Source organism: Triticum urartu, chromosome 2A, assembly GCF_056163025.1.
Source record: "Triticum urartu cultivar PI428250 chromosome 2A, HENAU_Tu73, whole genome shotgun sequence".
Lineage (NCBI taxonomy): Eukaryota > Viridiplantae > Streptophyta > Magnoliopsida > Poales > Poaceae > Triticum > Triticum urartu.
The window spans coordinates 767,654,953-767,667,433 of NC_141874.1; the positions used below are offsets into that span (position 1 = coordinate 767,654,953).

At 46.5% G+C, this 12,481-nt stretch overlaps 1 long non-coding RNA gene across 8 annotated transcripts; it reads left to right on the forward strand.

Annotated features, from left to right (window-relative positions):
- Positions 1-600: 600 nt before the first annotated feature.
- Positions 601-10,277, forward strand: LOC147988124 (uncharacterized). Of its 8 annotated transcripts, none has more exons than XR_015617811.1 (5): positions 602-1,521; positions 1,610-1,784; positions 1,866-2,008; positions 2,458-2,576; positions 2,658-4,799. It is a non-coding gene; the product is annotated as an uncharacterized LOC147988124 (long non-coding RNA). The 8 variants fall into 8 exon arrangements; XR_015617812.1 differs by having other exon boundaries at positions 2,458-2,543; XR_015617806.1 differs by having other exon boundaries at positions 601-1,521; positions 1,866-2,576.
- The last annotated feature ends 2,204 nt before the right edge of the window (positions 10,278-12,481 follow it).

A 12,481-nucleotide genomic window follows, 5' to 3' on the forward strand; every position in this document is an offset into this window, starting at 1 on the left:
CGCGAGGGGGAGGGGGCGGGGAAAGAAGCCGCGGGGGAGCGGAGGGAGGACGACAGAGAGGAGGGGGGAGGACGAGCGCGATGACCTCGCCATCGCCGGAGCGCCCGTAGTCACCGGCTCTCTCGTGCAATTTTGGTTAAACTATTTAAGCCAATTGTAGGTTTATGATCAGAAAATTTATGAGTTGCCGTTGGAGATGCCCTAATCCCTCTTAAGGGGTCAGTTGCAGATGCTTTAAGGTGGTTTTTATAACATAATACAGACGCAAGCGCTCATATATACGTGCATACATTCACCCCTATGAATACACACACCCTATTTCTATGCTCACCTCTGAGAGACTGAGCCGGCATATTATCTTGAGATTTTACGAAGTCACCGTAGCCGCCTCTGTGTGTGTCCGTACACTATGTGTTGAAAAAAATAGCAAAGAGCGATCACCCTCTCACCAATGGGTTGGCGGCACGTCACATCATCATGTGCGTGTGGCGTGCAAGGTAGAGAAAGCGCGTAAACAGATAAGTAAGAGATGCATGCCAGTTGGCTGCTTTGCGGGACCCAGTGGTCAGTGTCAAGTTGAGAGTGTGAATAGAATACCCTTCTTCAAACACGCCGGCTCCGGTGAATACCAAGCCCCTTCCCTTCCCTTATTCTTTAACCACGCCGGCTCCGGTGAATACCACGTCGGCCCCTTCCTTCTCTAACCACGCCGGCTGACCGGCTACCGTCCTGTGAATACCAAGCCCCTTCCCTTCTTCAACCACGCCAGCTCCCCTTCATGGCTCACCTTCTTCCCCGTCACACCAGCGCAGCCCTAGAAGCTCTTCTGGCTATCGCTTCCGCCGCCGGCCAGGAGCTCTCTCCAAAAGCCAAGGCGGTCGTCAATCGATTGAGTTCATCAGTTAGTTAGCTGGTTTCGATTCCGCCGCGCGCCGTCGATGACGAGGGCTGCCCCTTGCTCGCTTGGCCGTGCTGGTGATCGTCGGATCTAGACCATCGCCTCGCATGGTCACACCTCGTCGGTGGTTGCTTGCGCTGCTCGTGGAGTTGACCTTTGCACATGCGTTACCTTCACCAATCATCTCATTTCTACAACCCATTTGTTATTTCTTTTTCAGCACAAGTCAGGCTGCAGGTGGAGGTCCTCCTCACACCGCTTCTTCCTCCTCATCACCGAGGGCACTCGCGTCGCACCGGCGCAGCCGGACGAGGAGCCGTCGTCGTTCAGGGACATCCCCGGGATCTGGGCAACAGAGCACGTTGGGGCGTGGAAGCTCGTGGTAGACGCCATGGGTGCCAAGGGCGCCGTCTTCTTCTGCCAGCTCTGGCACGCCGGCGCCCGGCGCCGGCGACGCCACCTGGCAAAGGCATCATCTGGTGAGCCCCCAAATGAGCTTTGACGGCAGCTGCGAGGAGCTCACGTCGCCGAGGAGGGTGGCGGTAGAGGACGCGTCCGGTGTCGTCGACGCGTTTAGACGCGTAGCCAGGAACGTCAACGATGCTGGCTGGCGTGCGTGGGAGGTTGTTGTTTCAGTTTTTTCGAGTGAAAGAGCCCATCTCCCCTGTTTCATTTCTGACATCAGATGACAACCGTGTTGTGCCATGGCAGGCTTTGACGACGGCGAGCTCGAAGGCACCAACGGTTATTTCGTCGACGACGGCGGTGGCTCGGAGAGCCGGTGCTGGGTCGTGCTAGAGGTGGTGGATGTATGCTGTTCAGAATATGTTTCAGATGTGACCATGTTGCTGGGTCGTGGCGTACTGCAAATTTGTGCAAGGCATTGGCAAGTATCACCCGTTTGCATTACAATTATCTTTCTTGAGATATGTCGGTTGTTATAAGTTTGTTTATTCCGCTGATTCAGGTTTGTTTATTCTGCCTAAGTACGCAGTATGCAGTATAGCTGCTGGAGAGTGGCTGAAGGTGAAGGAGTACGAGCTGCTTAGGAGGAAGGCGCTTCAGACGCTTTGGGTTCGGTATGCAGCAGCACATTGATCTTGCCACAAAGTAAGTTGATCTGATCCCAGTACTTTTTTTGTGTCAAAGTGGCGCATTGACACAAATGACAGAGGAAATTAATGCAAGCCTTTGGTTCCTAAGTGTTGACACTGTTATTATTTGACAATCAATTGGAATCGTGGTGGGTAACTTAATCTCTGTCAGTTTAATACTGCACATTATTGTTTGATTTTAGTTCCTTCCTAAGAATGGAATTCAGGACACTTACTTCTGCATTGTGTGCTGACATGGTAGCATACTGACGCCTCATTATGATTTGATGGATGTACAAAATCAGATGCTTCTGCTATATCTACTCTGTGAACTAATTTATTATGCCCTTTGCATCCGAACATGGATGGATCTAGCTGTAAAAAAGAAAGTTACTTTTTATTGCTTGGATTGGGATTGGAGGTGCTTGGGTGGAGGCAAGGGTTCACCGTCCCATTCCCTTCCAGGCCTGCCTCACGGAACTTCAGTGGGTTGCGGCCTCTGTTTGCTAGGTTGGGAGGGAAACTTGAGTGGGTTGAGCGTTGTTTTGGAGGTAAGGGAACCTGTACTCGGCTACAATAACCAGGTTCCTAACACGTTTCGTCATATCTCTCTTTCCTTGTTCTTTTCCGACACAAGGTTACAACAATTTAGTCTGGATCCGCAGAACGCCATGGTGTGCAATGGAATGACGAAGTCATCATCAAGTTGATATCCTGTGGAATGAACTTGATGTCAAGTAGCTTACCAGCTACTCTTTCGCCGACAAAATGAAATCAACCTCTATTTGTTTTCTACGTGCACGGAATACAAGATTTGCTCAAAGGCAAGTTGCACTAATGTTGTCACAACATAACATTGCAGCTTATGGAACTTTGATTCCTAGTTCGTAAATAATAGTCTCGACCCACATGACTTCAGCATTTGCATTAGCTAGAGCTTTGTATTATGCTTCAAAGTAGCATGTTTCCTTGCACTTCAAGGTACAAGGTTAATTTGATCCTAGAAATACAACAAATCCACATGTGGACATTCTATCATAAGCACACCCTACCCAATCTGCATTTGAATATGCACTCACAAGCATAGATGGCGACTTGGTAATCTTGATTCCAAGCACCATCGTGAACTTAAGATACCTCAAAATTAATTTAACTGCAGACCAAGCAACCGTACTTGGAGCATGCAAATACTAACATAATTTATTAATAGAATATGAAATATCTGGATGAGTCAAAGTCAGATACTGTTGTGCACCAACAACACTTCTATAATTTGTTGAATTATTTGAACCAAGTAATTCTCCTTCCTCAATTGTAAGTTTTTCTGAAGTTGAGAGTGGTGTACATACAAGCTTGTAGTGTTCCAGTCCTACCCTTTATAGGATATCCGTGGTGTATTTTTCTGGTGTTAGAAGTATCCCATCCTTAATCTGCTTTACTTCTTTACCAAGAAAATAGTGAAGATTGCCCAAATACTTGAGTGCAAATTCAACATTAAGACCACGAAGCAGACAAGTAGTGCCTTCCAAGATAACAAATGACCACGGCGAGCACATGAAACGAAGACAAATATGAATGAAATGCCAGAAAAGCTTGTTCTTGAACAAACAAGATCGCTACCAAGGAGTACACAAGAAAATGAAACTTTGGGGCCGAATCTGTACCTTTTTTTGCACCAAATATACTGCCTCGGGGCTTCTTATCTTGGACGCTTCAATCTGTGAGGAGACAAGATGATCTCCTTCCTTTCGCTTAGTCAAAGGAATGCCTAAAGGTGAATAACCTGTTTTGATGAACATGAGAGAAGTACAAAGAGGAAGCAACAAGAGCAACGGAACAAGGGCATGTTGAATCATTTTTCCCTATCTATTCTATAAGTATTTGTTATTTCCTGTTTTCACTGTTAAGGCACCCCACAGAACAGGTATACGGCCCCACACGAACAGGTATATACGCATGATATATGAACATATTACATATAAAAGCAAAAATAGAAATCTCTCTATACATCGCCAAATATGTGAATCCCAGCGCAGATCAACGACACAGAATCAGCGTGCCCTACATCCTCTCCCAATCAAGTAGTAAGAAGTGTTTACTCATGCTAATACTGGTTGCAAGCAAGGAACCAAGTCAAATTGTTATGAGCTATCATTTTTTCTGAAAAGAAGGATAACGACTGGCCTCTGCATCAAGCGATGCACACAACCATAGTTATAAGCTATCATGCTTTTCATTCTCCTACCAGCTTCTCATACACATAAAAAGCATGAGAAGTGCACCCTATGAGTGGTATGCAACTTTACCTATCCACTATATACACACACACGTCTTCCTTCGGTGTATCATATTCATGGTCTCAAGTTCTCAATAAGATAGGGTTAACCTTTCGGTGTTATTAGCTTTCATGAGAATTTGGAGGAAACCAAATCCACGCATAGGATGCAAAACGGCAAGCTTTGTGAGTTCATGAGTCAATGATATGAGGAAATATACCGATTTTTTTACCCTAGTAATATCATTTGCTACCAACCTGTGCAACAACGTACGGCTCATGGTGCATTCACTCCAATAAAAACTTGGTAGGATCATCCTTCTAGCTAGGCTAGGGAGTACATAAGGGCCGGTTGTTGCAGGGATGTTCGTGGGGAACTGTTGAGCATGGTGATTATTTAGATAACATAGAATAGCCCAGGATTTATTCTATCATAGCTTGTACTCTATGAAGATCATGTACTCACTATAAGTACGCCAACGATGCTTAAGCAATACAATCATCAATTCCACCAATGTCCCCTCTATTCCTCTTACAGGAACCATACACCATCAACAGGCGATGACGCCCAAGCACTTGTGCCCTGCAGTCTTTCTACAAACTGAAGAAACACATACTGCATGCCTGAATGTCTACTTCACACAATCTCATTTGGGTACACAAGTCGCTAATAACTCTCGCTCCTCGGACAAAGGCATCTTCCTCGCGCTTCTTCTGCCTGATGCGCTAGCAGGGCCGCAAGAACCGGCCGATGTCCAGCCCCAGGTCTCCGAGCGCTTGTCCTACCGCGACACGGTCAGGTGTAAAGGCAAGATCCAGTAGGTCAGGAGTTGGGGTCTGAAATCCACATTTTCACCACCTCCGTCGAGTCAGGCTGGGAGTATTGTCACGGAGCTAATCAGTCTCGTCGCGCAGCCACCACCACTGAGCTTCATGAGAATTTGGAAACCAAAGCAACAGATGGGACGCAAAACTGCTAGCTGTATGCGTTTACGAGTAAGTGACACGAGGAAATATACAGTTCGTCCTGTTTTAATCCCAATCAAAATTTGGTATGATCGTCCTTGTAGCTAGACTATGTTGGAGCTCGCCCTCTGTTAGACTTCGAATTGTAGCCCTACTGTGTAAACCATACCTTATTGGTATTAGACTTGTATTTCATCATTATATATATGTGATAGGCCATTTCTTTGAGTCCTACTGTGTAAACCATATCTTATTGGTATTGGACTTGTATTTCATCATTATATATATGTGATAGGCCACCCCGTTGAGGGTCGAGCCAGTTTTCCCAAAACCTACGTTTTACATGGTATCGAGTCTAACCTAGGTCCTCCACCTCCACCCCACCCGCCGCCGCCGCCGCACCAAAACCCTAAACCCTAGGGCCGCCGCCGCCGGCGCCATGACCGCTTCCGCTTCGGGCGCCGCCAGCTCCGGGTCTATCAACGCGTCGCTTGCCGCCCTCCTCAATGTCCTACCTCGCCCCCTGGCTCCGTCAGTGCCTCAGTTCTTCGGCACCACCGCCGTCGGCTCCCTGTTTTCAGCGGCGATCCCACCGTCACCGCCCGCGACGGCCTCAGCACCAGTCGCGCCGCCGCCGCCCGCGATGGCCTCCTCTGGATCCTCCTCGACACTCGTCGTCATCCCGGCGACCTCGGGGGAGACGCTGCCCGCGGAGCCACCACTACTAGGGAAAACCTTATACACAGAAATTTAGCAACAGCGCGGGTTAAAAAAGGGCGCTAGTGCTAGATAGCAGTAGCGGTTCAAAATAAACCGCGCTGCAGATACGATTCTAGCAGTAGCGCGTGTGCCCGTAAAAGCGCTACTACTAATATTCCCATTGCTGGAACGATGGGCTACGCATAGCAGTAGCGGTCTTGCAGGAAGCGCGCTACCGCTAGGGCATGAGTAGCACCGCGTTTCCCTATAACAGCGCTACTGCTAATAGAAATAAAATAAAATGAAAAACAAATAAAAAAGTAAATGAAAATGAAAGAAACATAAAAAGGAGAAAGAAAAAAATAAAATGTAAAGCAAAATAAATGAAAAAGTGAAAAAACAGAGAAAGGCTTAGCTGTAGCGTGTGTTAGTAAAAGGCGATGTAGCTAACGCAGCTGCAGCGCGTTTCGAGGACCCCCACTATAGAAACAGAAAAGGAAATAAAAAAGAGAGAAACTTACATATGTATAGCAGTAGCGCGTTTTGGAAAAAGCGCTATAGCTACCTTAGCTATAGCGCGTTCTGCGAAACGCGCTACCGCTAGTTTTGACTTAACCAAAAAACCGTCCCCCCCCCGGCCACCACTTGCCCCCCAAATCTCTCAACCCACCCCGCCGCCGTCTCCCCGATTCGTCGTCGCCCCACTTCGCCGCCGTCTCCTGCCGACGTCGACGCCCCCGGAGCCACCAGAGCCGTGCGCCGTCGACGCCATCGGAGCCGCTCCCAACGCCACGGAGCCGCCCGGCCTCATCAACGCCACCGGAGCCGCCGTCGACGCCACCGGATCCTCCCTCGCCAGAACTACCTCCCTCGCCATCACCGAAGACGCCCCTGCCTCCCTCGCCACCACCGGAGCCATCCTCTGTAAGCCCCCACCCCTCCTCTCTCTCTCATGCATAGGTTAGCTAGTTTAATTATGTTAATTATCTAGGTTAGGGCAAAAATTTAGTTAGGGCTTTGACAGAGAAGTAGTTAGGTTAACTAGTTTAATTAGGTTAATTACCTAGGTTAGTGCAAAAATTTAGTTAGGGCTTTGACAGAGAACTAGTCAGGTTAACTAGTTTGATTAGGTTAATTATCTAGGTTATTTAGGCAAGTTTTATTTTAAAGATGATCCCTTCCTAGACTTTTATTGTTGATTATATCTTTTCATTGAAGTGGTCATATTGTTTGTGCCCAAGTGGCTTTGTTGTTTCAATGAAGCTGAGTGGCCTATATATATTTTGAGGGAATGTTGATTCATTTCCGTTCCGGCAAATTTCAGGTTCTCGATTTGTCCACTTTTTAGCAAAGGTCATGCAGAAATTTTCCGTGAATTTCGGCATGACTTGTGCTACAAACTAGGACATATCGAGTGCCCGTGTGATTTGCCGCACCAGGAAGGAGTCAACGTTCCTGCAAAACAATAGGCCTTTTTTATGTCATTATTCATTTTATTAGGTCTAGAATTAATTGACTAGATTTAATCATCGGAAACATGGCTAGCAACGATGAAGGACAGGGTTCTGGTGATTGCGACGACGCCTACCGGGCGGCAGACGAATTTTTTAGCCTTACCGATGATCAACCGATGTTAATACAGGCAGGAATGCCGAAACCTGCAAGACAGAAGTAAGGATGCAAGTACTCGTCAGCAAATTGCAGGCACATGGGATCACTTCATATTCATACTATGATGTGGCTGAAGGAAACATGAAAGGGAAATTGCTGCACCAAATAACATGCATATGCATGTGTGTTTGGAATAAGAGAGAATAGTAATCTAGTATGTGTGTTTAACGATGAATGATGAAGAGACATAAGAGATAAATAAGGACAAAAGAGTCTTGTTGCAGAATCATTATTGTTTCAAACATATTTTTTGCAATGGAGGTCCTGTTGCAGAATCTCATCGCAACACAACACTTGTTGCAAAACACTTCACGGCGGCGAATTGTGGGTGCGCCCAAGGAAGGCACGTGGCAAGTGGAGCAGGCGGCAGATGCGGCTGAGCGATCCACTGGCTGATTGTTAGCGCCTTCCAAAATTTTATGACACACAATTTATAGATACGACACATGCAGTCACAAATGAAAGGCTGGCATGTACCGATACCATAACGTAACAGGAGTTTCGTCACTCCCTCTATGTTAGCTCGAGAACGGGATAGTGCATATAGACATTCATGATGACCCAAGCGACCATCTCCAGCCACCTTCAGAAGGAAAACAACATCGTCAAGTTAAGCATCAGATCTGATGCTGCGATGCCCCGGTTGGCCAATCTGCCAATAACTAAACTCTAGGCCCGACCTTCATTAGTAGAAATTGGCAATGGCAGGAACCATATCCCACATGATCACGATGTCTTTGCACACTTCCTCCACCATCATGTCTTTGCACACATCTTTGGCAGCCGGGATCTCAACTATATGTAGCTGCATCCCACATACAAACTTTGTCGATTGACCAGCATAACTGTGTCGCCCAGGCCAATGAAGAGTGCATTTTCGTTTCCCTTATATACGAGAGGCTCTTGTCATTGCAGCTGTTATGTGAAGACCATGCACTTCGTTTATGAGGACAACCAAGACTTGATCTTCGTCTGCGATGGCAATGAAGACCCTCTCTTCGTTGACGATGGCAACAACAGGGTAATATATTTGTTACTTCCCCAAAAGTGAATTTAGTTTTTAGACTTTTGATTTTTTTTATTTAAAAAAATAGCTATGTGCACCTCCTTATATATATAGGCCGTCCAATCCAGTGTGGTCCTGCAAGGTTGAGGGTGGCTTGTTAGGTTGATCTCCTCCGTGTGGGCCCAACGGCCCACCGGGCCCTTAGATCCGCGCCCTGATCGGGGGCGCCCAACCCTCTTATGGTTGGTGGGCCCCTGTGACCTGCGATATATAGAGAGGTGGGGGCCGGGGCACACGGTACGAGGTTAACCGCACCGCCAGACTCCCCACCGAAATCCCCTTCCGATCTAGGGCAATCGCAGTGCTCATGGGAAGCACCACTGCCACCTCTCCATCTCGATCTCTCTGCTATCACCGGCCTCTACTTCATCATGGCCGGCTCTGGATCGAGCTCATCCGCACCCAAGGAAGGTAGGTTACCGGAAAGATCTAGCCTACTCCGATCCAAAGAGATCTATCATGGCTTTGATTCCCCGTCTTCGACAAAGAAAGAAGGAACAAAAATACATTTCCAATGGCCTACTAAAACAAGTTTTGCGTGCTCCGGCGAGTGAGGGGCGATGCCGGTGGTGCTCCTTCGGCTCGCCGCTAGAGAGTTTGATTGAGAATTGGTGTGGGAAAGGCCACAGAGAAGACTTATTGTGCTCTAAGAATGAAGAGAGAAAGCTATGCTCTATGTGGAACACGAGCGTCTTCTTCATGCCGATGATGGTGCTGTTGTGCATGATGGGGCAGTCCTTCCCGGTGGACTTCCAAAACACATTCAATCTGGCCCGCTCCATGCGATGCCCAGTTGGGTACTTTCGGCCCCTTGGAGCGAAAAAGTACCACTCCACTTTGGCCCCGAGGTCGGCTGTGCTCGGCGAGAAAGACTTGGCTGCACGCAGGCGCGAACACATGGAATATGCATCAAGCCAATTGACATATATACTACAACTTCAATGGGAAAGAAGAATCAACCTAAACCAGCACCTAGCTATAGTATGAAAAATGAAACGGATATCAAGCCAATTCATAGTGCAACTATCTTTTGTATGGGTTCATGCATGTGTAAATTCAACTGGGTAGTGAATGAGAATATGGTGCGCACACACAAAATATGGTTTAATCTGAAACATGTGACGATTGTACTCGTGCGCCTCGTGGCATCCCCCCGCCGCCACCCCCCCCCCCCCCCCCCCCTCCCCCATTTCATTTTTTTTGTTTGGACGTGTTTGTGTTGATGCCTCAGCAATCTATTTTGTTCCTTTGCTGCACTTGAACTTTTTGTGTAGACTAGATGGTTCTTTATTTATTAAGTGTGGCAAAATTTGTTTTGAGGTTGTACTCATGTTGTGCAGGAGTGCGCGCAGACCTGCGTACCTGGTAGCTCGTGGGGCTCGAACCTGTAGGCGTTCACCTCAGGGATGAAGCCTCCGTGTCACAGGAGGACCTTGTGCCGGAGGAAGAAGTTGACGACCTCCTGGTCCGTGGGGTGGAATCGAAAGCCAGGTCGCAGAGAGAAGCTGAGCTCTGCCGCCACCGCGACCATCTCCATCAATAGAGGTGCAGCGCCAGCCATGGCTCGCTCCACCGTCCGGGGAGATTACTCCCTACGCCTGCCTTGTACAAAAATAGACCATGTTGAACATATGGCTCTGTGTGAGAGCGTGTTGTTTCTCGACATCCTTGAAATCAACCTAGTTTTTTTCCATGACCTTATATGACCAATTCAAAGTACTATGCCAAGTTGTTTCGGTTTTAAACAAAAAATTCATTTTCTACGGTTTCTTGGTAAAAAAAAGACAGATAAATGGCCTACCATGTCAAAAATCATTCAATCCTGACATGGATGATTATCATAGGCATCCCACCTTCTCGCAAAAGTTGGGGTAATTTAAAATATGCAAAAGTATACCATGTCCAACGAAGGGTATTCGGGTAGGCCACAAGGCCATAAGACTCAGTCTGAGATGATGTTGTTTTTTGACATTCTTTAATCCCTTCTATTTTCCATGGCCTCGTCTAACCAATTCAAGGCTTCATGCCAACTTGTTTTTGTTTTTGACAAATTTTGGATTTTCTGGAGTTTTCTCGGTCAAAAAAGGCCGATAAATGGCCCTGTGTGTCGCAACTTGCATACGACGTCTGAAATTGTTCAAACTTGGCATCGATGTCTTCCATGGGCATGCTGACCTGCTTGGAAAAGTTGGGTTCAATTCAAGAATGGCCAAAACTAGACCATGTAAACGGAGAGTGTCCGGGTAGGCCACAAGGCTCCGTCCAAGAGCACCTTATTTTGCGACATTCTTGAAGTGTACCCAATTTTTTATCATGACCTTGTATGACCAATTGAAGACGCCATGCCTAGTTGTTTTGGTTTTCTACAAATTTCGCACTTTCTGAAGTTTTCTCGATCAAAACGGTGATAAATGGGCCGGATGTGTCCCAACTTGCATACGGTGTCGTAAATCATTTAAAATATATGCTTACCATGGGCATACCCAGCTTCTTGCAAAAGTTGGGGTCATCTCAAGGATGTACAAAAGTAGACCATGTTGAGCAGAGGGCGTTCAGGTCTGGCCATGGTAAGCATATAAAAATAGATCATGTTGAATAGAGGGTGTTTGGAAAAAAAATTGGGTCCAACTGATGGAAAAAATTGGGTCCAATTCAAGGATTTCAGGGATGCATGTTGTTTCTGGATGTCCTTGAATTAGACCCAAATTTTTCCATTAGCTTATCTAACCAATTCAAGACAGTCCCGACAACGGCGCCTCTCAATGCATCATGGCTTCACCAAGCTCTTTTGGATCGGACAATGTCGTCGACTCGCCGGCACCTCACACCGGAGTGTCGTGGGACAGCTGACTAGGTACGTTCGCCGGTATCCCTTGACGCCCACTCTTAGTGCAGCCGGACGACATCATCTTGTGTTGTGCACCTGCAAACATCCCGTCCGGAGACACGATCGTGCTTCGCCAAATGACATCGATCTTGTACCTCTGGCCAAAGGATTATTACCTATAAAGGAGGGATGGCAGGATAGAGTAATGGCTATAATTTCTGGTTCTTTGTTTCATGAAGAATTAATGGGTTCCGGTCTAGACACCCAGTTGCTCCACGATATCTGCCAGAGGAGCTGGATCAAATGACAACGATCGCCGACAGGCACATAATATGTCATGTCCTGTCATTTTCGCTGGATCATTTGACACAGTATTCCCAACTAGGGTGGTCTGAATAGGAAAAAGGTCAATACACAACATTGAAGTGGCACCTCCTTTAGAACCAGACCATCGCACAGGAAGGTTTAGGGCTTTAGTGCGAATCCCCCCTTTCATGCCGCCGACCCAACTCCAACTAGGAGTAGGCCTGTCTCTGGGTTTCCCATTATCCTATGACCTACTCCAACACAAACAAGGACTAAAAGTAACACGGGGTGGCCCCAAGAAGAAACATTAGGGCTAGACGACAAGGGGCCCACCAAAGAGTTTTCAAGAATTTAAAAAACGTTCATGATTTCCAAAGTTAATTTTGAATTCAAAAACAGTTCACCAATTCATTGAATGTTTCATGAATTAAATACCTATCATGAATACAAAAATGTTCACAAAAAGGGAAAATGTTTGCAATTTCTTAAATAAATCCACATTAAAAAACTGATCATATACTAAAAAAAGTTCACGAAATAAAACAACTTTCATTAATTAATAAATATTCACAAATTCAAAAACTTTATGGTTGTTATAAAATAATTTCATATCCAAAATATGCTCATGAATTCAGAAAACGGTTTGCAAAGTCAAAAAATTGCTTACTCAAAAAACATT